Here is a 23,618-nt window from a genome sequence, read left to right on the forward strand (position 1 = left end):
TAGGCGTCACCCCTTTCCGGGTCTCCGCTGCGGCCGTCTCCCAGCTCCAGGTCTCCGCCGAGGGCCTCAAGCCGCCTCCTGTCTCCGCCGAGGTCGTCGCTCCGCCTCCGGTCTGCGCCGAGGACTTCGCCCCGTTCCTGGCCTCTGCGTGGGGTCGTGTTCCGTTCCGGGGCCCCGCTGGGGTCGTTGTCCCGTTCCGGCCCTCCGCAGGGGTGGTCGCTTCGCCTCGTGCCCTTTCCTGCTGTTCCTGGCTCTGTGGCGGTTCCGGCCGGGTCCCCTTCGACCCTGGAAGACTGGAGGGGCTATCCTCCGAGTGCCCGGGCCCACCGGGCGGTTGGTGGTTTGGGGGCGTCCGGTGCCGCCCCTTTGGGGTGTCAGGACTCCACCTGCCACGCCTCCTTCAGAGGCTGCCTTTGCTTCTGCGCACTCCCAAGCGTGCAGCGCAAATCACGCACAGCTGAAGCACATTATTCACTCATTCCCTGCCTCCATATAAACCGCTCACTTACCCACACTCCCTGTCGGTTATTGCACGTTCATGTGTGTTCCTGTCCGTTGGTAGTGTTATGGTTTCGCATACGCTTATCCCCGCTACGTACCGTTCGACTCGGACTCTCTCCCTATCTCTCTCTCTTCGCGTGGACCGTGTCTCTTTCCAGACGCAGCCGGGATTGTTCTTTCCATAATCCACGGATTTAGAACTGTAGTGGGCCGCGCTGTGCGCGCACCACCGGATTATTCCTTTTCCCCGGACTTCGTTATCCGGATTATCCCTGCGAGCGCAAGTATTTGTTTTGGCTCTGCCTGTGTTATAAATAAAGTTCTGTTGGCTGTTACTCCGGCTTCCGCCTCCGTTTCCCGCATGACATATATACATATATGTATATATACAAACCCAATTCCAAAAAAAGTTGGGACACTGTACAAATTGTGCATAAAAGAGGAATGCAATAATTTTCAAATCTCAAACTTTTATTTTATTCACAATAGAATATAGATATAAAATGTTAAAAGTGAGACATTTTGAAATGTCATGCCAAATATTGGCTCATTTTGGATTTAATGAGAGATACACATTCCAAAAAAGTTGGGACAGGTAGCAATAAGAGAAAAATGAAATGTACATATAAGGAACAGCTGGAGGACCAATTTGCAACTTATTAGGTCAAAAAATAGTGTGGCAATATCAGAAAGGATTTTCTCAGAGAAAAATTGCAAAGAGTTTGAAGTTATCATCATCTACAGTGCATAATATCATCCAAAAATTCAGAGAATTTTGAACAATCTCTGTGCATAAGAGTCAAGGCCGGAAAACCATACTGAATGCCAGTGATCTTCGGGCCCTTTGACGGCACTGCATCACATACAGGAATGCTACTTTAATGGAAATCACAACATGGGCTCAGGAATACTTCGAGAAAACATTGTCGGTGAACACAATCAACTGTGCCATTCGCCATTGCTGGCTAAATCTCTATAGGTCAAAAAAGAAGCCATATCTAAACATGATTCAGAAGCGCAGGCGTTTTCTTTGGGCTCATTTAAAATGGACTGTGGCAAAGTGGAAAACTGGGACGCCATGTCATTAGGACTAAAGAGGACCAGGACAACCGAAGTTGTTATCAGTGCTCAGTTCAGAAGCCTGCATCTCTGATGGCATGGGGTTGCATGAGTGCATGTGGCATGGACAGCTTACATATCTGGAAAGGCACCATCAATGCTGAAAAGTACATCAAAGTTCTAGAACAACATATGCTCCCATCCAGATGTCGTCTCTTTTGGGGAAGACCTTGCATTTTCCAACATGACAATGCCAGACCACATACTGCATCAATTACAACATCATAGCTGCGTAGAAGAAGGACCCGGTTACTAAAATGGCCAGCCTGCAGTCCAGATCTTTCACCCATAGAAAACATTATTGCACATCATAAAAAGGAAGATGCGACAAAGAAGACCAAAGACAGTTGAACAACTAAAAGCCTATATTAGACAAGAATGTGACAACATTCTTATTCCTAAACTTGAGCAATATGTCTCCTCAGTCCCCAGACGTTATATTGAAATTGAAATATTGAAATTTTCTCAGTTTAAACATTTGATATGTCATCTATGTTGTATTCTGAATAAAATATTGAAATTTGAAACTTCCACATCATTGCATTCTGGTTTTATTCACAATTTGTACAGTGTCCCAACTTTTTTTGGACTGGGGTTTGTATATACAGTGGAACCCGGTTATGTCGATGTCCTAGGGGGTCGCCAAAAAGCATTGAGGTAACCGATGATCGAGATAAATGAAAATCAAAATGGCGGCAATATATTAACGTGCTTGAAATTTCTTTATGTACATGATGTGCGTTAATAAATGAGAATGTGCATGCACGTGTTTTTGAAGGTTTTTTTTACACAACAGCGTTGCTGCAATTTGTTTGATGAAGGCATGCTATAAAAATACATACAGTACATGTTTATCTGTCAGGAATCCACCTGCCACACCCCCTTCGGCTCCCTTCAGCGTGTCTGGCGCTTTCTCGGCCGCTTTCTATGAAGCTCTCGGCTTCAATCGCGCACATATGGTGCTCATTTAGCATCATCACCAGCTCCTATTTAAACTTCCACACTCTCACTGTCCGTTATTGTTGGTATATGTTGGTTCACAGCGGTCGTTGTTATCGCTCATGCGTATCCGGGTACGTGCCTTCCCACCGGCACTCTCCCACCCATTAAAGAGTTTTACAGTTTTTAATGACAGCTGGACCAGTGAGTATACGCCTCACAAATTATATAAAACAAGTATATATCAAAGCTGGGCCAAACATACAAACTCTTATATTTGGTAGTATACAGTAACAGCTTTCATCACTTCAACCCCTCATGAAACTATTTTTTTTATCTATTTTATCTATTTTTAATCTAGAAGTGATTGTTACATCTCTGAAAAGCACATTCTCTGATTAAGTCCCATTGTTAAAGATGTAGTCTCTTATAAGTGGAAACTTCTAAAAGTGAATTGTATATTTATCTGGCACTGTAAACATTGAAAGAGTTGTCTGTTTCTTATTTAGACCAGAATTTCAGCATCAGACACAAGTCAGTTTTAAATCTGTATTAGCATCAGTATTAAAACCTGTCTTAACATTGTAAAGTAAACCATTCTAAAGATGTACACAGAGTAAGACTATGTTATGTAGGATGGGGAAAAACCCCAGCTAACAACCACAATAAAAACAAAACAAGAAAAAGACTTTTAAATGGCAACCAATCTTATGGCTAATACTTGTAATGGCTGTTGTTTGTTCTGTTTTTTTCAGTTTTTTTACTGTAAGGATCTTCCAGGCACACGGCACGCACTTTCTGGTTTCGTGGGGCGCACTTCCGGTTCCGCGGCACGCACTTCCGGGTCGCGGCCATCTGGCCAGATTATCTCACCAGTTTCCTATAGTCCTTGGTATTATTCTTGCCACCCTGCCTGCTCTGGATTCGGTTCCTGCTCCTGACCCTGGTTTGTGAATCTGCTCTGCCCTTCCTAGTTCTGTTCGCTGGTTTTTGGATTGTTTGCCTGTTTTGACCCTGGACTGCTTTTGGACTGTGTTTTTGCCTTTGCCCCATTGCTCAGTGTGCTATTTCATTAAAGCCTGTATTTTCCTTACTCCCTGTCACATCCTGCATTTGGGTCCTCCTATTCAGTCTCCACCCTCCTAGTCACCCAAAATCTGGCCGTGCAATGTGTCACCCGAAGTCTGTGACAGAATAATCTGGCCAAAAGATGGACCCGGCGGGTGTATTAAAGCATTGGGCTTGCTCTGCCACAGACAGGCAATTACAGGAACCAACCGAGACAGTCAATATTTTGAAGCTTAGCCCCCAGCAGTATTTTCGGGTGCGTCATGAACAATCTCTGGCAAACCAAAAGGTTTCAAATAACCTCCTAAATTGACTGTCCCTCCAGCTTCTGAACTCTGCTGGGAGGCTGCATAACCTCAGCCTTCCTGCCTGACTGCGGATGTTGCCCCGCTCTTCCGACCTGCCAAGATCACCTCTATTCCTGTCTGCCCTGCCAAACATGCCCCCAAGCCTGTCCAGAGTCCCACCGAGGGCGCCGCTCCACTCCAGAGTCCCGCCAAGGCTCCACCCCCGGGTTTCTCCAAGGTGTTCGCCTGGCCCCTGGATTTTGCTAACAAAGTGGTTCAGACCTCCGCAGAGGGCGTCGCTCCGCCTCATCACATCGGCCAGAACGTGCTTGGGGCAGCCACCTGGAGGCTTGCTCCATGCTTCATCTGGCCTTTCCTGACCTCCAAGGCATACCTAGTGGAAGTTCGCCTCAAGTCCTGCTGTGTCCGCCACTGGCTCTTGCCTTTCCTCGTGCCCCAGGATTATCGTGCCTCTCCAGTATTGGACTGTACTTGGACTGTTTTGAATTTGATTTTGTCTCTACCTGCATTGACCTGTTTCCCTTTGTTTTGGCCCTGGACTGTTTATTGGACTTTGCTTTTGCCTGTGCCCTTTCATTAAACCTGTTTTCACCTCCTGCTCGCATCCTGCATTTGGGTCCTCCCATCCAGTCACCTAGTCACAGAATAATCTGTCTGTGCATCGTGTCCCATGGGTTATCTGACACTTTCTGCTTGAATATTAGAAGAATTGGGTCTATAATAAAAATTTGTCACCTAGTCTTTAAATTAAGAGCTGTCAATTAACTAAGGAGGAACTGCACTTTAAAAAGCAATGAACGCTAGCAATTCTCTAATAATATCCTATCACAATGGTTCAAGTCATATGTGTAGAGCAATGATAAAATATCTAACTCTTGTGTAGATAGAGCACCAGTTGGTTTCAAGTCCTATATACCACTTACTATGTCTTCCTCTAAGTCTGCTATGCAGCTAGTGCTCAGTTAGCATTAAGACTCTCAAACCAGGGACATGAAGTGATTTATGGTTTCTAATTAAACAGTCTATCTGAGAAATCAAGACTCTCTTGCCCAGAACATTGGGCTTAGTTTTAAGAAGCTGGAGACTATATATTGGTCCTAGATACAGAAAAAAAGACTGTGATTTATGCTTGTTGAGATAAAGGTGGCAGTACTGTAGACCCCCAGTATTACCTTTTGTCTACAGGACAATTCCATTTAAACGGTTCATTGCTCATAAAAATCTGATTTTGTTTAAAAAATGTTTATTCCTGGGCTATAAATGAAATCACAATGCATGAGCATAGTTGATGTTGAGAAAGATAAATATGGAATTATTCCAATGTAGATGATAAGTTAATGTTGAAGCCAGCTGACAATCACAAATATTATAGTTACAACAAGGGCTTGTGAAATCTAAATATCCTTAATCCAATGGTGAAGCTGTGATCATCCAAGCTGTGATATGGCTTTAAAATATTTAATACATAATGTATTTGGGAGACACTAAATGTCCTGACTATTATCCATTAAGTAGTCCTAAGAAATTCTGCAAGATTTCAGCATTCTACAGTCTTGATTCTACATAATCTAAGGTTTGGGGATCTTATTCCTAGTAAATCTTGTAGGGGGGAGTTGATGACTAAAGAGTGCGTGTGTGCTATTTTTTCTGTAAAAAATAGTCCGGTTTCAAAGTTGGACTTCATTTAATAGGACTTGTTTCTCCAGCAAATTCCACAGATGATTTATTGGATCAAGATCTAGGGAATTTGGAGCCTTGAACTCTTTGTTATGTTCCTTAAACCATACCATTTGCAGATTGGCAGGACATATTTATCCTTCTAAAAGTGCATCGTGCCGCTATAAAAAGATGTATTAGGTAGGCAACAATGTTTAGGCAGGTAATACGCGTGAGAGTAACATTAAAATGATTGCCAAGACCAGAAAGGTTTTCTTCAGGAGAACATTACCTTACATCTCCTGGCATGCAGACTGGTCATGTGATTATGTAATGGAATGCATGTTTTGACCTTATTATAACCCATTTCTTTAGCAATTAGTTTTACAATAATTATTATTAGGGATGCACCGAATATTCGGCCACCGAAAATTTTCGGCCGAAAATGGCCCAAAGGTTTCAGAAACAGTTTGTTGTGATGACGCAAACAGAAACCGCTGCCTGCACGTGCATATCTAAAACAACATGTCTGCGGTGTGGACGTATTTCAGTATATCTGAGAAAGACCCACAGATAGCAATTTGCAAAACATGTAATGCCGAAATTTCAAGAGGGGGGCGTCTGCAAAAACTTTCTCCACGTCGGGTTTAATTTGAAATCCAAACATCCGATCGCTATGCTGAATTTGAGAGGAACACGGCACAGAAAAGCAAAACCCCTCCGAGCATGTGCACTCCGTCTGTGGTGGACGTTTTTGAAAAGGCAGGAAGTTTCCCAGTGATATTGTTGTATTGTATCTTTAAGCAATTGCACTTGTTCTGAATGCACTTTGTTTTTATGAAAGAACATATTTAATTTTACAACCTTTCAGCAGGCCAGAGGGCCTGTACATTATTATTTAATGTACACATGAGTGCATTCAAGTTAAACATTTAAGACTTAATTTTAATTTATTTTATCCTGTGCATTGTTGCAATGTGCTATAAATAAATATTTTCATAATTTGTAATTTATTTATTCTTTGAAACTTAATATTAATTTATGCAATTGAAATGCCTTGATTTTAGTAAGGTTAGTACACAGTCATAGCCATAAATGCAATGGTAATAATAATTGCCATCATTTCTTTCGGTGTTTCGGTTTTCGGCCTTGCTTTCCTCCTTTTCGGCTAAGAATTTTCATTTCGGTGCATCCCTAATTATTATGTAAGATTGAACCAGACAGGCTTACCAGTGAGGCTAAGACAGGCTAACCAGTGATGTTGATTTGTCCTTTCTAGAACCATGTTTGGTAGGTACTAACCACTTTAGACCACTACCAGAAGATCAAACCTACACACAATGTAGGTTTACTGTGGAAACAGTCATTTACTGGAGACCTAGGTTTTCTTGTTTGGCTGTTGCAGGATGCAAGTGACCAATTCTGAATTCTGAAAACATGATCAGAATATCATGTTTTCAGAATTCAGAATTGGTCACTTGCATCCTGCAACAGCCAAACAAACCCAGGTTGTTGACCAGAGCAAACCCAGGTATGTTAAATAAAATATTGAAATTAGAAACTTCCACATCATTGCATTCTGTTTTTATTCACAATTTGTACAGTGTCCCAACTTTTTTGGAATCGGGTTTGTAACTACAAGCCTGCGAACAGAATCATTATATTACAATATAAAGCACTAAAAAGTCTTATCCCACTACAGTTGAGTGAAGTCTTGGTCTATTATGACCTGTCATATCTGCTTTGATCAGAAAGTGCAGGCTTTTTTTTAAGGAATTCCAGCCTTTATAAGTAACTACAGTTTTCCTAAAAAAGACTTCCAGTTATAGCCTTCCAAATACTGCTCAGAACTCAAACCCATTCTCAATCTTTATGTCTAGACTGATTAATTGTTGTATATTCAGTCATTTTGTTTAGTAGCTCTTCTATTAGATGAAGTTAAATGTAAAAATTAGGAGGTTAATGGTCATATACAGTCATGGCAAACTGAGAAATTTTGATGATGACCCCACCCCTTCTATCTTCAAATTTATGTTAGGTGATTATACAGGTTATTTGATTGAGTGGTTGGACAATGCTGTCTCAGGGCACCTAATGACTTCTGGGCTTCACCTGTAGTTATGATTTTATAAATAGGCCTGCAGCAGACCCACTTGCAATATAATCACAATATACTCTCTTTTACCCTCTGGAAAGCGCATAATATACTAATACGATCTTTCATTTGAACTGTATGTGCACCACTATAGTCTTATGAGATGCTGGTGGCCCCTCCTGCCCACTAGATTTGGCTAATTGGTCCTGATTGCTTTGCTTCTGATGTTCCTGCTTCATTTCTGAGCTAATTACCTTATCATTTTGTGCCTCACTTGGACATCATGAAAACATACAGTATTCTGATGCTATTCAACAACTATTGTGTTTTTTTGACTCTACATCCTGTTGATAATGACATGGTAGAAATGTACAGTGGCAAGAAAAAGTATGTGAACATTTTGGAATTACATTATTTTCTGCATAAATTTGTCATAAAATGTAGTCAAGAGTTTTGACATATAATAATAATGTGTATAAAAATATTATATAATAATAATAATAATAATAATAATAATGTGTTAATGTATAATGAGTCTAACTAATAACAGAAAAAAAATCTGATCTTTTATGTCTTTACTGAGAACAACCAAAAAGACCTCATAGTGATAGTTGAAAAAGTATGTGAACCTCAAAAAAGATAACTGGAGTCAGGTTTTAGCATACTTGGGGTATTGCTAAAAACGAGTTAGTAGGAGTGGACTAGAGTAAATTTATGTCAGTAAGCTTTTATTATCATTTCAACCATATATAGTTCACACAGTACACTGTGAAATCAAACAACGTTTCTCCAGAACACTGGTGCTACATCACACAACATAAAGCTTTATCCAGAACACAGAGCTAAGGGCTAAAGTGGGGTGATGTCACGACCAGGAAGCTATAAAAGCACATGGAGTGAAGCTGGTGCTAGCTTCTGTAAGAAGAAGGAAGCGCTGCAGGGATGCCGGCAGTGTGGTATGGAGATGCAGTGTCTCGTTTCCTTAGGAAACCAGGGATACAAAAGGTCTGCATGTACACATGTAAGCCTCTCCTCGGAGGATCATAGCAGATGAATAGTTGTTTCGACTTCCTTCACGAACTCATTCTGTGGATATAAATGTCCAGTACTCACACCGGACACCGGTTCGGCTTTTCCTGGTCTGGAGTCTGACAGGTCGTTGAACGTTCTAGGGTATAGAAAGGCATTGGCCATGCCTGGAGTTAATTGCTCAATAGAAAGGGGGCTCAGATAGTGCCTCCAACACAACGGCCATGTCCCTCACAGGCACTCTAGGATGCACCGGAGGCTAAGTACTGCAGAGAAAACGTGTCACCAGCAGGGCTCTACCCAGTGATTGCCCCGCCAAGGGTCATTGAAATGACAAAATGGCAGACGGGTAGACTTTAAGGGTGGACGGAGCCAACCCTTTGGTGGAATGTTTATTAAGGAATTCCAGCACTGAAGTAACTGGGCAGTTCACTGGATCCAATCGGTCCTGATTAAACCATACAATAAACACTCGCCATCTAGTGGCATTGGACCTCCTCATGGAGGGAGCTCTGGATTGGAGAATGGTCAATATCACCTCGGTGGAGAGACCGGAGAGTTTTCACAAAACTGTGTGGGGGTGAACTATTGTGCCCACTGCCTGAGAGAGAAAATCCCTCCTGAGAGTAATCTCCCAGGGAGGGTGTTCTAAAAGAGCTACCAGGTCCATGAACCATGGTCTGCCCGCCCACCATGGAGCCACCATGAAGAGACTGACTTCATCTCTGCAGAACTCCCGGAAGCAACATTATGGGGGAAAAAGCATACAGGTGAGCCAAGGCGTCCAGCCCTAGGGGGGCTGAAGGTGTAAGGGAGAACCCGATTGGACAGTGCAACATTTCTTGACCACGGTGGGACACAATGGGGTGGGTGTGACCCGAACTGAATCGTATAGCCTCTGTCTACAGTACGCAGGACCCACCTAGATACGTCTGGCAGAGCTTCCCACCCTGTCGCACAGGATCCCTAGCATCAGCTTCTGAACCTCCGATGACAGGAGGTGCTGAATTGTTCCTGGGGCTGTGCCCGCCAAGCAGCCCTATGAGAGCAATGACTACATTTACGGTGTTGGCAGGAGTCGGCACTAGAGGGGCATTGAGCAGCACGGCCCTGTCCCAATCAGAAAGATCCAATAGGGTGAACCATAGGTGCCTCTTGGTGGAGGCTAGGGTGGCCATAGACCGGCCAATGGCCATAGCTGTTTCCTTCGTGGCCCCAAGAGCTAAATGGACATTCTGGCTGCCTGAGTTGCCCCCCACATCAAGCTCTCACAGCAGGTCGGGCTGATGCACCTGTAACACTGCCATGGTGTGGCTTGATCTGCTAAGGCGTAAGCCTTTCCGTGATACGCAGTGTCAGTGTCGGGGTCTTAAGGGATGATGCAACACCCGGGGCTAGCTAGCAACTCTTCAACCCAGGGCACCGACCCATAACCACGCTCTTTTATTCTCATAACATTGGAGTACAACGCGAACATGGGACTGAAGAGGTGGGACGAAAACGGCTTCTCCCATGACCTGGACACCTCTGGATACCTGGTATACAGGTCTGGAAAGAGCGGCAGACCCTTAATGTTGTGACGTAGGTTACAGAAAGCGTTCGTCAAGCTTACTGGATGGAGGGGCTTTTTGCTCATCGGCCGGCCAAGCCAGATCCAACTTGGCAACCGCACAGGTTAAACCTCCATAAGCTCCTCAACTTCAGAAGAAGAGAGGTGTAGCTGAACATGTTTTCTATAGCTTGCAAACGAGCGCTGGACCAAGCAGGTGAGGCAGGAGAAAGGGACAAGCCTTAGAGTTTTAAAACCCTTTGCAAAGTCCACCTCCGAGCCCCAGGAACTTGCGCACCGCTCCACCTCAGCGAGAGAGGGGGCACCCACCTCAAAGAGTTCCCACCAGGAGCTGAGCATTCGCAAAGACATGCAAGTGCATCTCCCCTGCCCTTTGGGTTCTCAAAGCGTTGTTGACACAGCTCAAGTTCCTGGAAGGGAACAGCAAAAGCAGCAAACAAGAGATACAAAATAGCATGTAAACAGTTGAGTTCAGGTTGTACAGTTCAGTAACACACAGTTGAGTGAGCATTTGTGTAAGTTTGATATAGTTCAGTTCTCTGCGTTGAGGAGCCGGATGGCTTAAGGGGGGAAAAATTGTTGCACAGTCTGGATGTGTGGCCCGAATACTTCGGAACCGCTTTTCTAATGGTAGGAGATTGTAGAGTGTGTGTGAGGGGTGTGTGGGTTTGTAAATAATGCTGTTGGCTTTTACGGATGCTGCGTGTGGTGTAAATGTCCACGGTAGAGGGCAGAGACTCCAACGATCTTCTGAGCTGTCCTTACTATCCTCTGTAGGGTCTTGCAAACTGAGACGGTGCGGTTCCCAAACCAGGCAGTGATGCAGCCTCTGATGATGCATTTAATGTTCCCTGTATAGAATATGTTCGGGATTGGGGAGGAAAATAAGCTATTATCAGCCTTCTCAGGAAGTAGAACTGCTGCTGGGCTTTTTTGCTGATCAAGCTGGTGTTGAGTTAACAGGTGATGTTCTCTGCCAGATGAACACCAACGAATGTGATGCTCTTGACGATCTCCACAGAGGATCCATCGATATTCATTGGGGAACAGCAGATCTGTATTCTCCTGTATTCAAAGGTTGTTGGCTACACTAGAATGTTAGCTGGTGCACTTCCTCTTTGTATGTTGACTCGTGATTTTTGCTGATGAGATCCACCATGGTCGTGTCGTCTGCAAACTTGATGATGTGGTTCAAGCTGTGCAGCTGTGTAGCAGTCTGAAGTCAGCAGAGTAAACGGCATTGAACTAAGCACACAGCCCTGAGGGGCCCAAGTGCTCTAGTCGTGGTGCTGGAGATGCTGTTCCCAATCAGGACTGACTGTGGTCTCTCAGTCAAGAAGTCCAGGAACCAGTTGCAAAATAAGCTACTATGACTGATAAAAAAACACTTTTTGAGTTTGCTCTGCACAAGAAGAATAAGCCCATGTAAGTCTCGCCGAAAATAGCTTTGAAGATCAAGAATTGTTGATTTACATACTGTAAATCTAGAAAGGGTTACAAAATGATTATAAAGACTAGAAATTCACCTGCATAAAGTTAGGCAAACGATCTACAAATGGAGACAGTTGAGACATTGGCAGCAAGTTAAAGCAAGAAACAACCCCAAGTCACAGCCAAAGATTTGAAGGCATCATTGGAACTGGCTATCATCTTGTCATCGAACAAGCAGGGTGTTTATGGCAGAATACTACAAAGAAAACCGCTGCTTACTAAAAAAAACATTGCAAAAAAAGTTTGCAAAAGAGCATATTGATACGCCACAGCCGTATTGGCACAAGGTGTAAAGGTGTAAAACGGGCACTGCATATCTTAATAAAAACATCATCTAAACTGTAAACTATGGTGGAGGAAGCATCATGATTTGGGCCTGTATTGCTGCATCAGGGCCTGGCCAGCTTGCAGTATTTGAGGGGAAGATGATCAGCTAAACATCAGCTAAAACTCTGTAGAAGTTGGGTGATGCAACAGGACAATGATCCAAAACACCGGAGCAAAGCCAAAACAGAATGGTTTAAAAAAAAATAATAATCCACCCAGACCTCAACCTACTAGAGATGCTATGGAATGACTTGAAGAGAGCCATACACATGAGATGTCCAAAGAATATGACAGAGCTAAAACAGTTCTGCCAGGAAGAATAGGGTAAAATTTCTTTTGAATGATTTGCAGGTCTGAGTCACAGCTAGAGAAAAAGCCTGGTTGAGGTTATTGCTGCCAGGGGGGGGCTCTTAAAATGTATTAATTTTAAGAGTTCACTTACTTTTTTCATAATTGTGTATAATAAAAACACAGATGATCAGATTTTTTTGTGTTATTATTTAGGCACATTGTATTTGTCAAAACTCTTGACTTCATGATGAATATCAGCTCACATTTTGACAAATTTATGCAGAATACTATGAAATTCCAAAAGGTTCACATACTTTTTCTAGCCACTGTAGATATTATAAGAATGCCTTTGTTGATGGCCATCATGTTCTTTGAGATATTAACAAGGGAAATTTATAAATCAAAATGAATTTTAAATAAACAAATGGAACAAATCAATACATTTACCTATAAAGGACTTATACAGGACACCTGTATATAAGGCAAAGAGTGGGTAAACTGTATTATTCTAGGCGTATATAAAATAAAGATTTTAAATTGAGGACATTCTCAGCCACAACTAAACAATACGAAACCCTTCAGTGTGAAGATTCAGTGATGGAATGATTAGTATGAGGGTTACAGCTCATCTGACACACTCTTCATTACAAATCTATTTAGTGACGCTTCAGTCAGGAAGCTGACTCGGCAGACACAATTTGCACATACTCCTCAATTATGAACTGCTAATTACAATCAATCTATTAATTAAGGTGGTTATGGAACATGAAGTAAGTCTATCAATACAAAATAGGCAGCATGCAATTTATTGAAATTCCCAACTACAAGTTATCCGATATAAGAACTCATGCCAGTTCTGATGTTTGACTGCACTTTTCCCCTGAAAAACTGTACAGCATATCTGTATATGTATTCCATCTGTACATAGTGCATTAAAAAGTGAATACTTTTCAATGCCATCCTAATTGATTTTGACTAGTGTCACTTGAAACGATAACATTGTTAAATTCTGAAATGATTGGTGTTTCCCTGTGAAGAGAGTATGTTTAAGATATTGTGGTGTAAGGTAACTCATCTGAGACTAGCCATTCTCCCCATTTCATACCCTAAATTTTCTAAATTATGACAAAGCTGAGCAGAATTTCACCCAAATGTAATGTTAATACAGCAGCTGAAGATGACTGCATTACAAGAAGGTGAGGTAAATTAACCCAGACATAAAAATAGGCCCGTACATTTCTTTTTTTTTTCTCTATCCCCAGAAGGTTTGAGTTTATGAACTGAATTTAATGAGCAATTCTGTCTTTTAGTAGAACACATTCAATACTTCAATGTGTAAGATTTAGAAATATTAGAATTTAAGTGATGATAATAATACATTTTAATATTTAACAATTTCCCAATCTACATAAAATTTGAAATATACTGCACTACATTATACTAATTCACACTGTGCAATATATTTCCGCACTGATTCAATGTGATGCATTTACTAAAATATAATGTATTTTCAGTTTGAAAACTAGGCAACCTTTTGTTTCCTGTTCTCTGTTCCTGTGCTTGGATTGCAGCTTACAAAATTCATATGGGCTTTATTGTGCTAAAATGCTGATGTGGCATAGGGTATGCTGAACATGAGTTACGAGGTCACAATGCCATATGCTGTGTTTATGTGTAAAGCTATCATTATTCATGACTAAGAACTACTAACCAATGTTAGGGCAGGGGTGTGATCATAAAGTAATTAATCAGCAGGCCCTGGTTGCAATTTCCTGTTTAAATAATGTTGAATATTCATAATTATCTAACATGCATTATGCTAGCCAGCTACAGACCTAAGTTAAACATTTAATTGCATTGTCTAAAAAAATGGTAAAACCTTGCAATGCAGTTATAGAACTGGGGATTTCCCAAGCTCATTAATTACATTTATTGCATTCTCTGTCATTAATTTTCATTCTTTTTTTTCCTTCCAGAAAACAATAAATGCGCAATATGCTTATAGAAATATCCCAACTTTCTAGTTTAACCAGAACTTTGTTATTACTTTTCTGTATATTTTCTGTGGGAAAAAATAGGGAATTTTGCTTTCATCACTTGCTTCATAAATCTAAATCCTGCATTAAAAAAAGAGGAGGCTACATTGAACTTAGCAAACTACCAACAGTAAACCTCTCTTGGAATGTCATTACAGAAACAAATGCAAAATTTGGTAAAATTTTAAAAGATCTCAAGTTTTCATTCAGGTTGAGAATAAAACAGACAATAGACAGATACAGACACAAAGTAAATCACTCTTCAGGTTTAAGTAAGTTATACTTTGTGAACTTACACGGTCTGGAATGGGAAGAACAGTAATATTATGAAACTCAGTTAAAGTTGTATAGGGCATGGTGATTTCTTTCCTGCTCTATGCTTTGACAGCTAGGTTTCTTGATTTATTAATGAGCATTGTGCCTGCTGCCAAGAAGCATTAAAGTGGACTGAAAGACTGAATGGTAAGGATAAGCAAATATGCTTAGAAAAGCAATTTACAAATTCAAAACAAATAAAACAGAGATTCATTCTCTTCCAGTGGCTTTACAGAAAAAGAAAAATTTGCTTGGATATAATCAAATGATGACATCTTCCATTTCCATGGATCACCTTGCCTAAGGCTATAGGAAGGTAGTGTATGTTGTTATAGCTTAGACAAAAGAGTCTTTTTATGATCAAGAAGGTTAGTTATAGCCTGCTAGAAACTACAATGTTGCTGCTTCTTCATGATGTACTGAAGCGTGGTAGCAATTTGAAGTCAGTCCCAGAATTAAAGTGTGTCTAATAACAGCAAGGAAACAGCACTTTAAAAGCAAGGTCACTCCCTCAGATCACTGGTGCTCCTGCAGGGAGGGCACATGTGCATGGTCATATGACCAAAAGTGCTTCAGGACTACCCAAGGTGCTTCAGGACTAATCAAATTATTCTTAAAATGATGCACTATATTTTACTATGTACAGTGTATATTGATATAAAGGTTTGCAAAAGACATATTGATCATGGAAGAAGAAACATCAAGAATTTAAGTTGTATTTAAACCATTTACTTGCATACATACTAGGTGGTATAGTTGGGTTGTTTGTTTCATTATTGGTATGATTTGGTATCGGCCAAGCACATTAGTCTAGACATTTTGGTTCTGTGACAATATTTAAATCAAAATGTTAACTGTCCTGATTTTTAAACATATAGACTTTGTTGATCATAGGCAGCAGCTGAATAGCAGTATTCAATGTTGATGCATTAGAAACAGGAAATTGGGCAACTTTCAGGTTTTTAGCAGCTTTAACTAGGGCTAAATCATGATGGATAGAAGATAGGGTCATAACATTCTCAAAATGTCAAAAGGTCTTGTCAGTGTTCCTGGAATACTGTGGTTAGTACAAATTAGAACAGTGGTCCAATCTCACAGGGGACACACCGGCTACTAAACAAGCAAATGTTAGTCATGAAAAAAAGGTGTCACAACATACAGTGCATTACAGCTTGCAGCTTGCTATGTGTGGGGCTGTGCAAATGCAGACTGGTCAAGCCACCCATGCTGACCTGTATCCACTACCAAAAGCTAAATTATGAGAAGAACACAAGAGGAAGTGTAATGCCCTGTTTTGTCTTCATTTTCTTAGAGTCAAGGTCTTAATTAGGTAGGTCAGGCCATTCGATTTAACTTTCACTTAAAAATATTTTCTTGAATAGCATATATTTTGTTAGCCAATGTTTAACTCTGATAAAAATTGATTCTATCTATCTATCTATCTATCTATCTATCTATCTATCTATCTATCTATCTATCTATCTATCTATCTATCTATCTATCTATCTATCTATCTATCTATCTATCTATCTATACACACAGTATACAGTCTGCAATATTGAAGTCACCTCATCTACTAGCAGGGTACTTGCAATGCTGAGCCATAGCAGTGGTACCATCTATCTTCCTAATCTATGTCACCCTATACTGAAGATTAAGTCTCTCACCTTCCAGTTTTACTGCTGCTTCACTGTGGAGGGCTGTGTACACTATCTCACATGCAGCAGTGTATTAGAGAGTGTACGGAGGCATGCAAAAAATTTTAGTGCATCTACTGAAACTGAATGGTTGCAATAAATTTATTTATTGCTGGTCTTTTTAACAAATGAATTTTCTTTTGAAAAAGTGTCATCACTGGTAATACATTCTATATAATGTGCAATAATGAAATGAGCAAACAGATTTGACTATCCATAAATGACACATGTATATGAGGTGTAAGAAAAAGCACAGTATATAGCATATAGAATAAAATTAAAAACCACCAAGGTTCAAATTGCATAGAGTAGAATTGCATTACTGAAGCATTTCCTGGGGAATAGTTCAAGGCAAAGTAAATGGACATCTGCTTGCAGATATAATTGAAAAAAAAAATGTATCCAGCCAGCTCTGATCAGAGAGCCATATGTATTCTCTATATTATACATGCAGGTGAATCCTTAGCAGGTCATAAATGACACCAAGCATGTCAAGCATGGGATGTAGCTGAATGAGCTAAAGATCACATTTATAACAAGTCTGTTGGTACATGACTGTATTCAACACTGTGTCTTGTTTTTTGTAGCAACTCTAAGATTAAACAAAAGAAAACAAAACAAAAAAAAACCACATGTCCCCCCACACACACACATTTTATTTACCATAGTCATAGTGCACTTCAGAGAAAAGCAAACATCAAAGTTTACCATAAGATGCCCATTGTTTTAAGACTAATTTTTTCATCTTACATGAAACTTTTTGCTTTTCTCTGAAGTGCATTACTGAATCTGGGGACTGGATGCAGTAATGCAAAAAAAATCTAAATAACAGTAAATGTAAATTAATAGATCCAATGGCAAACTCCAAAGGGCATTTTGTCTTGAGGATTTGCCCGTCAGCTTTAAAAGGAAGATATGAAAAACACAAAAACAATTGCACACAGGCCAAATCTAAACCATACCTGAACACACACAGGGATTACTGTTGAATTAATTTGAGTTCATTTCAATTCATTGGACTGATGTAAACAGTTTGATGCAACAAATTGGAATTTGTGCTGAGCAAACACAACATACACCTACTGTATACACACCAGCAAACTTAATTTAAATAAATTAATATGTACTGCTTTGACTAACTCCATGTCAACAGAAATTGGTTCAAAAGAAAGAAAGAAAGAAAGAAAGAAAGAAAGAAAGAAAGAAAGAAAGAAAGAAAGAAAGAAAGAAAGCTGGGATCCTGTCCTGTCAAATTCTGTGCAGCCTTGTTTTCATTGCTGAGCGAACTGTACACTATTAAATCCTTTTCCTCGCGCCCTGAGCCTCGTGATGCAACAGCATGAGCACGGCTGCATCCATTATATTTAGACGCATTCATCGACTGCTTGAGTGTCTCTATTAAGGATGATAAGTTGCGTCCCTCACCTTTGAAAAGATGGTCCGCGATCGGACTGCGCCAGTGATGCTCCGGAAAGGAAAAATCTGATGTCCGAACAGTAGCCGTGGTCTTTCTAAAAGACTGAACAAGCGGCAAACCGAAACTCCTCCTCCCGTGCCCTCGGAAACACACATCGCACATCGCCGTTTCGCGCACAGTTTCCAAGTTCATGAATGACAGAGATTTATCAGATTTGAAACGAATTCCGACGTAACACAAGTGCCCCCCCACAAAGCAGGCTATGAAAAATTCTCATGCAGCTTTAAACAAGAACAAGACCAATGCTTCAATGAGTCTAAGATAATGAATCTGAAAAAATAATGAATACCTGTAAAGGCAAAAATGAATTACTTATACTGACAATGGCAGAGGGGGAAAAGTAGAGAACTCTTGCTTTTAGATTTATGTAAATTGCAAGACTGTCACAAATCGAGTACAGAAAACATTTTATGGTTTAATAATAATAGAATGTCAGTTAAGGAAAAAATATCTTTAAAAAAATGTAATCTGTATTGTGAATACTAACCATCTGCAACATATTTTGTCGTACAAATGTACCCATTTTTTCTATTTTTTGTATGATCACTGACACTATTTTATAAACATTTTCGTGGTTAATAGTTAAAGATTCCAATCCTTAAGCGTTCTAAAATCCATTTATTAGCATTAATGCTGCAGCACATGACAAAAAAACATATATTAAAAAAAAAACTCAGTTTAAAATTATAAGTTAAGTGGACACATTTTTCATAAAAAAAGATTTACCTGCATGTTAACTACTATTTTGTCCAATGAAAATAAACAATTAAGTTGGGAAAACTTATAAAATATTTTGATTTCATAATTTCAGCGTTTCACTTCGTGTAATTGTGCATGCGCAGTCTGTTTCCGTAGCATTTTGCACAGGGTTTCCCCTCATCAACTGCATTTTAGAAAGGGCTGGATGTTCTCTGGTTCAGGTAAACTTTCCTTTAGTTTTATTATCGTACAATAAAATAAATATATAATATATAAAGAAATAACCTGAATACATTATACAAATGTTTAACGTAAAATGTAACATGTTTTGGGAAGACTATTTTAAGGAATGTAATATTTTGCAATGAGCTCAGACAGCTAACATGCTTCATTTGAAGGTCGTGTTCAGTTCACTTTGTAAAATTTGATTGAAATGTGTATCAAAATACACAATTTTATTGTGTAAGTTATAGTTATTACAATAAACTGTATTTAAATGGATTGTGTGTTGTGGATTGAGTTAATAGAATCTCTAGTATTTAAGTCAATAAAGAAGCATACGAAAGGCATATGATACACAGTCATACGCCTAATGCTAATTACAAATGCTAAATTGAGAATGAATCTTTCTTTTTGGATAAATCTTTGATTGATTTGCGTTAGAGAAAGGCTTTAAGACCAGGCAGAATCCTCTGCCAGCTGGTCAGTTCCATTTTACCGTCCGCATTTTGCTTTCTGTAAATCAGTTTTGGCTAATGTTAATGCAAAACACGTGATTATTGATCATCCAGCTACGCCACAGAGCACTACTTTTTGAAAAAAATCTATCTGAGTGAATGCCGTTACTCAGTCAACAAGGACAGTTGTTAGTATTATTAAAAAGTGGGGGAAAACAGCATTTTACATTTAAGTAAGTTATAGGGTATTCTTAGCCTTGTTAACCCTGTCGTTATTTCTGATCTTAAAGATACAAAATAACATGCTTTTCATAACATCTGGTCTAAAACACAAAAAATCTATCATCATGTTCAATTATCAGCAAATGTCTAGTATTTCAGGAGCTTAGTTTTTTTTAGCATAGCTCTTCTTAGCACCATTTAACTAGTTAAATGTAATTTGTCATTATTGTTTTGCTTTGTGATTCATTGAAATTTTCTCATTTTTTGTATGTAATATTAATGTTGTGTTTCAACAATTAATGTCAATTTAGATGGAATGTAACTCTGCACATGTCAAACTGTTTTTGTTTTTCTTTTCATAGGTCTGAATGCAGTGTAAGCTTTGCAGATTTGCCCACAGTAGCACAGAGGTCCTCTTAAAACACTACAGGCTTCGGCACAATCGAGGGTGATCCTGACAGCATCCTTGCTTGTATACTGACTGCATGTGCACTTTTAAAACTTTAGGTGCGTTAAAAACACATTTAACAAGATCACACAAACACACTGCTGCATTTACTGGCAAATTTAATTTTTCATGCGAGTTATGTGATTTCAAAGATTTTTGTCAGCCATCACAGTTTTTAAACCATTTCAGAAATAATTTGAGGAGGCATGACACAGTCAATTGTCCTTTTAAAGACTGTAAGCTGACAACCAATGTCCTTTCAACTTTTAGTTGCCACATATCCTGGAAGCATAAATCTGAAGGTTTTAACTTTTTTTGTGTCTTTCAGGCTTCTGATGTGCAACTCAAACAAAAGCCACAGCTCTCAAAGGTCTACCTTTGTATTTTCTCATACCTGAGGTATGATCCAGATCCTGTAAAGAGAAAACAGTTTTGTCTGGTGTCCGAAACTAATATGCCAACTGTTCTATAAGCCAAACAGCAGGGGAAAGAGTAGAATGGAGGAGGCAAAGTGTTGGCAAAAAATTATTTATTGAATAATCCTATTTGAATACTTTTCAGTAATGAGTTTGACAGCACAAATTAAAAGTGTTACACTATATTGCCAAAGATATTGGGACACCCCCTTTCTATTCTAACATGAAAATGCCTCTGTGTATAAGGCAAGGTTCAAAAGGAAATGATTGACTCAGTAAGAACTTGACTGGTCTGCATAAAGCTAATCCTAATTCCAGCTGAACACCTCTGGTGGACGTTAAATGCAGACCTTGAGCCAAAAACCAAACACCAATGACTTGTACGTATGGGTAGTCATTTTAGACACTTCCAAAACTGTTGGAACAGAGATGGGAATACAATTTGTAAATACATGAATTATGTTTTGCATCTTTTTTGCCACAGTTTTGGAAGTGCCTTTGTGTTGCGTTGTGGTGAGTTCGGTGAGTTCCATTGAGTTTCCCACCGACATTTCACGACTGTCAAAACTGGCTGTTACTCTCATTCCCCGGCTCCGCGAGGAACTTCATCTCCCAGACATCCCTTGACCAGCTTCAACTTTGCCGGGAGAGAGAAGCCTGAGAACTATCCATCCAAACCATCCTAGGATGCCCACTGAGGGGGGGCTGGGTTAAATACTACGCTCCCACCATCACGCTACAAGTGAGGTTATTTCACCAAGAGGAGATTAAATTCATGTTTCTGGATGGTCAGCATCATTCTGGGGTGGCCCTGGCTCAATAAACAGGCTCCCAGGTGTTTTTGGGACCCCTGTGATATCCTGAAATGGAGTCCATGGTGCACAGTGCTTACTCACCTTCCTTCACGTATCTCAGAGGCCGTGACTGTGGCCACTACACGCGTCGAGGGAGCTCCAGAACCAACCAAGGTGGAGATCCCGGTGGAGTATCGCCCCTTTGTGGATGTGTTCAGTGAACAAGCCACAACTCGTCTCCCACCCTCACATGGGACTGTGCAATCGAGCTATTACCTGTAGCCAAACTACCCAAGGGCCGGGTGTACCCCTTTTTCACTTCCTTCCATGCAAGGCCATGAAGGAGTATTTCCAACAGGCCCTCCTTTAGGGGTTCATCGTTCTGTCCTCTTCACCCGCCGCCTCCAGCTTTTTCTTCGTGGAGAAGAAGGACGGCGGTCTTTGGCCTTGCATTGACTATAGGAACTTGAATGCTCAGATCGCACCACCTCCGTACCCTCTTTCTCTGGTCCCGCCCCCCCTGGAGAACTTACGTGAGGCCCGGATCTTCACAAAGTTGGACTTAAGGAGCACATATAAACTCGTGTGGATCCGGGAGGGGGACGAGTGAAAGACCGCCTTTATCACCCCACCTGGGCATTATAAATATCAGGTCATGCCGTACGGCCTCTTAATCTCTCCGGCGGTCTTCCAAGGGTTTATGAATGAGGCGTTCCGGCCCTTCCTCCAGAGGTTCATCATTGTCTACATTAACGATATTCTTACTTCTCCCGGACGCCCCAGGAACACAAAGACCACGTGACTAGCGTACTGCAGCTGCTATGCCAGCACAGCCTCTACCTCAACCTCCCCAAGTGCGAGTTCCACAGGTCAGAGATTCAATTCCTGGGGTATGTCATCAACGCGGCTGGGATCCAAATGTATGAGAGAAAGGTAAGGACGGTTCGGGACTGGCCGCCTCCGACATCCATAATGAAGCTCCAAAGCTTTCTGGGCTTTGTGAACTTCTATCGCCGGTTCATCCGGGGTTTTAGCCTTAGCACGGCTCCACTCTCTTTTTTTTTGTTCCAAAGAGAAGGCAAAGACTCTGCAGTGAACCCCTGAGGCAGAAGCGGCCTTCCATGAGCTCTGGAGGAAGTTATGTACCGCTCCCCTCTTATGCCATCCAGATCCTCAACGACCGTTTATTGTGGAGGTGGACGCTTCCTCTACTGGCGTGGGACCCTGTCCCAACAGTCCGGGGACCCGTCTCAGATCCACCCATGTGCATTCTTCTCCCGGAAGCTATCACCAGCTAAACAGAACTATGACATAGGGAACCGCAAACTGTTTGCCATAAAATCAGCATTGGAAGTGTGGAGACAGCCCTAGAGGCGGTTAAAGCCCTTTTTCACAGCCTCCCAGAGGAGATTGTGTCAGATCGCGGGCCCCAGTTCAGGTCTCGTGTCTGGGGAGCATTCTTCCGACTCCTGGGTGTGTCGTCAACCAATCTTCCGGTTACCATCCACAATCTAATGGCCAGACTGAACAGAAGATTCAGAAGGAAGAAGTTGGTATCTAAGGACCTACTGCCATCAGGACCAGACAGAGTGGAGTTGGTTTCCACCATGGGTGGAGTATGCACAGAACTCCCTACATCAAGACACGACCGGCCTCACCCCCTTTCAGTGCGTGCTAGGGTTTCAGCCGCCCTTGTTCCTGTGGTCTGATGAGCCATCCCCTGTGCCAGCCCGTGGACTACTGGTTCAAGGAGAGTGTGCGGGTGTATGGGAGTCTGCACATACCCAGTTACGACGGGCCCTCCGTAACACACAGAGGCACGCGGACACTCGGCAGTTGGAAGCACCATCCTTCCACCCGGCAGACCAGGTGTGTTTGTCCACAAGGGACCTGCGGCTGCCGTGTCGGAAGCTCACCCCACATTTTATGTGTCTCTCTTGAAACCGTTTGTTCCGTCCATTTCTCATCTCCAAGATGATGCTGGGGACCTCCCTCCACCTGAAGTGCTGGACCAACCATCAGTTTACTCAATGCGGGAGATCCTGGACTCTCGCAGTTGAGGCGGCCAGTTGGGATACCTGGTCGACTGGGAGGGCTACGGTCCGGAGGAGCACTCATGGGTGTCCCGGCAGGACGTGCTGTACCCGACTGTCCTGGAGGAGTTCCATGCCGCTTATCTGCTGCACCCGGTGCCCTGGGCTCGGGGTAGGCCCAGGTGCCGGCCTCGGGCGTCAAGAGCCACCCCGGGGGTGATGTCAGGGAACCACCCACTTCACCTTTCCTGCACACCTCTTCCGCACGGAGCCAGTCTCCATCATAGTAACTACTGACACCTGACGCTCATTACTAGTGGGCCTACTTAAGGCTCTCACTCCCTCATGCCCTTTGTCAGTTCTAAACAGGTTATGCTAAAGAAATCATTCAGACTTTGTAGACCTCGCCT

The 23,618-nt window shown here is 41.5% G+C and overlaps 1 protein-coding gene across 1 annotated transcript in view; it reads right to left on the bottom strand.

The window, feature by feature from the left end:
• LOC124390691 (contactin-4) overlaps positions 1-17,998 on the bottom strand; it is a 149,462-nt gene extending 131,464 nt beyond the window's left edge. The window contains exon 1 of the mRNA XM_046856711.1: positions 17,868-17,998. The gene's annotated coding sequence lies outside the window, so the exon portion shown is untranslated. The remainder of the gene's footprint in view (positions 1-17,867) is intronic.
• Positions 17,999-23,618: the final 5,620 nt, after the last annotated feature.

This window comes from Silurus meridionalis, chromosome 1 (assembly GCF_014805685.1).
Source record: "Silurus meridionalis isolate SWU-2019-XX chromosome 1, ASM1480568v1, whole genome shotgun sequence".
Taxonomy (NCBI): Eukaryota; Metazoa; Chordata; class Actinopteri; order Siluriformes; family Siluridae; genus Silurus; species Silurus meridionalis.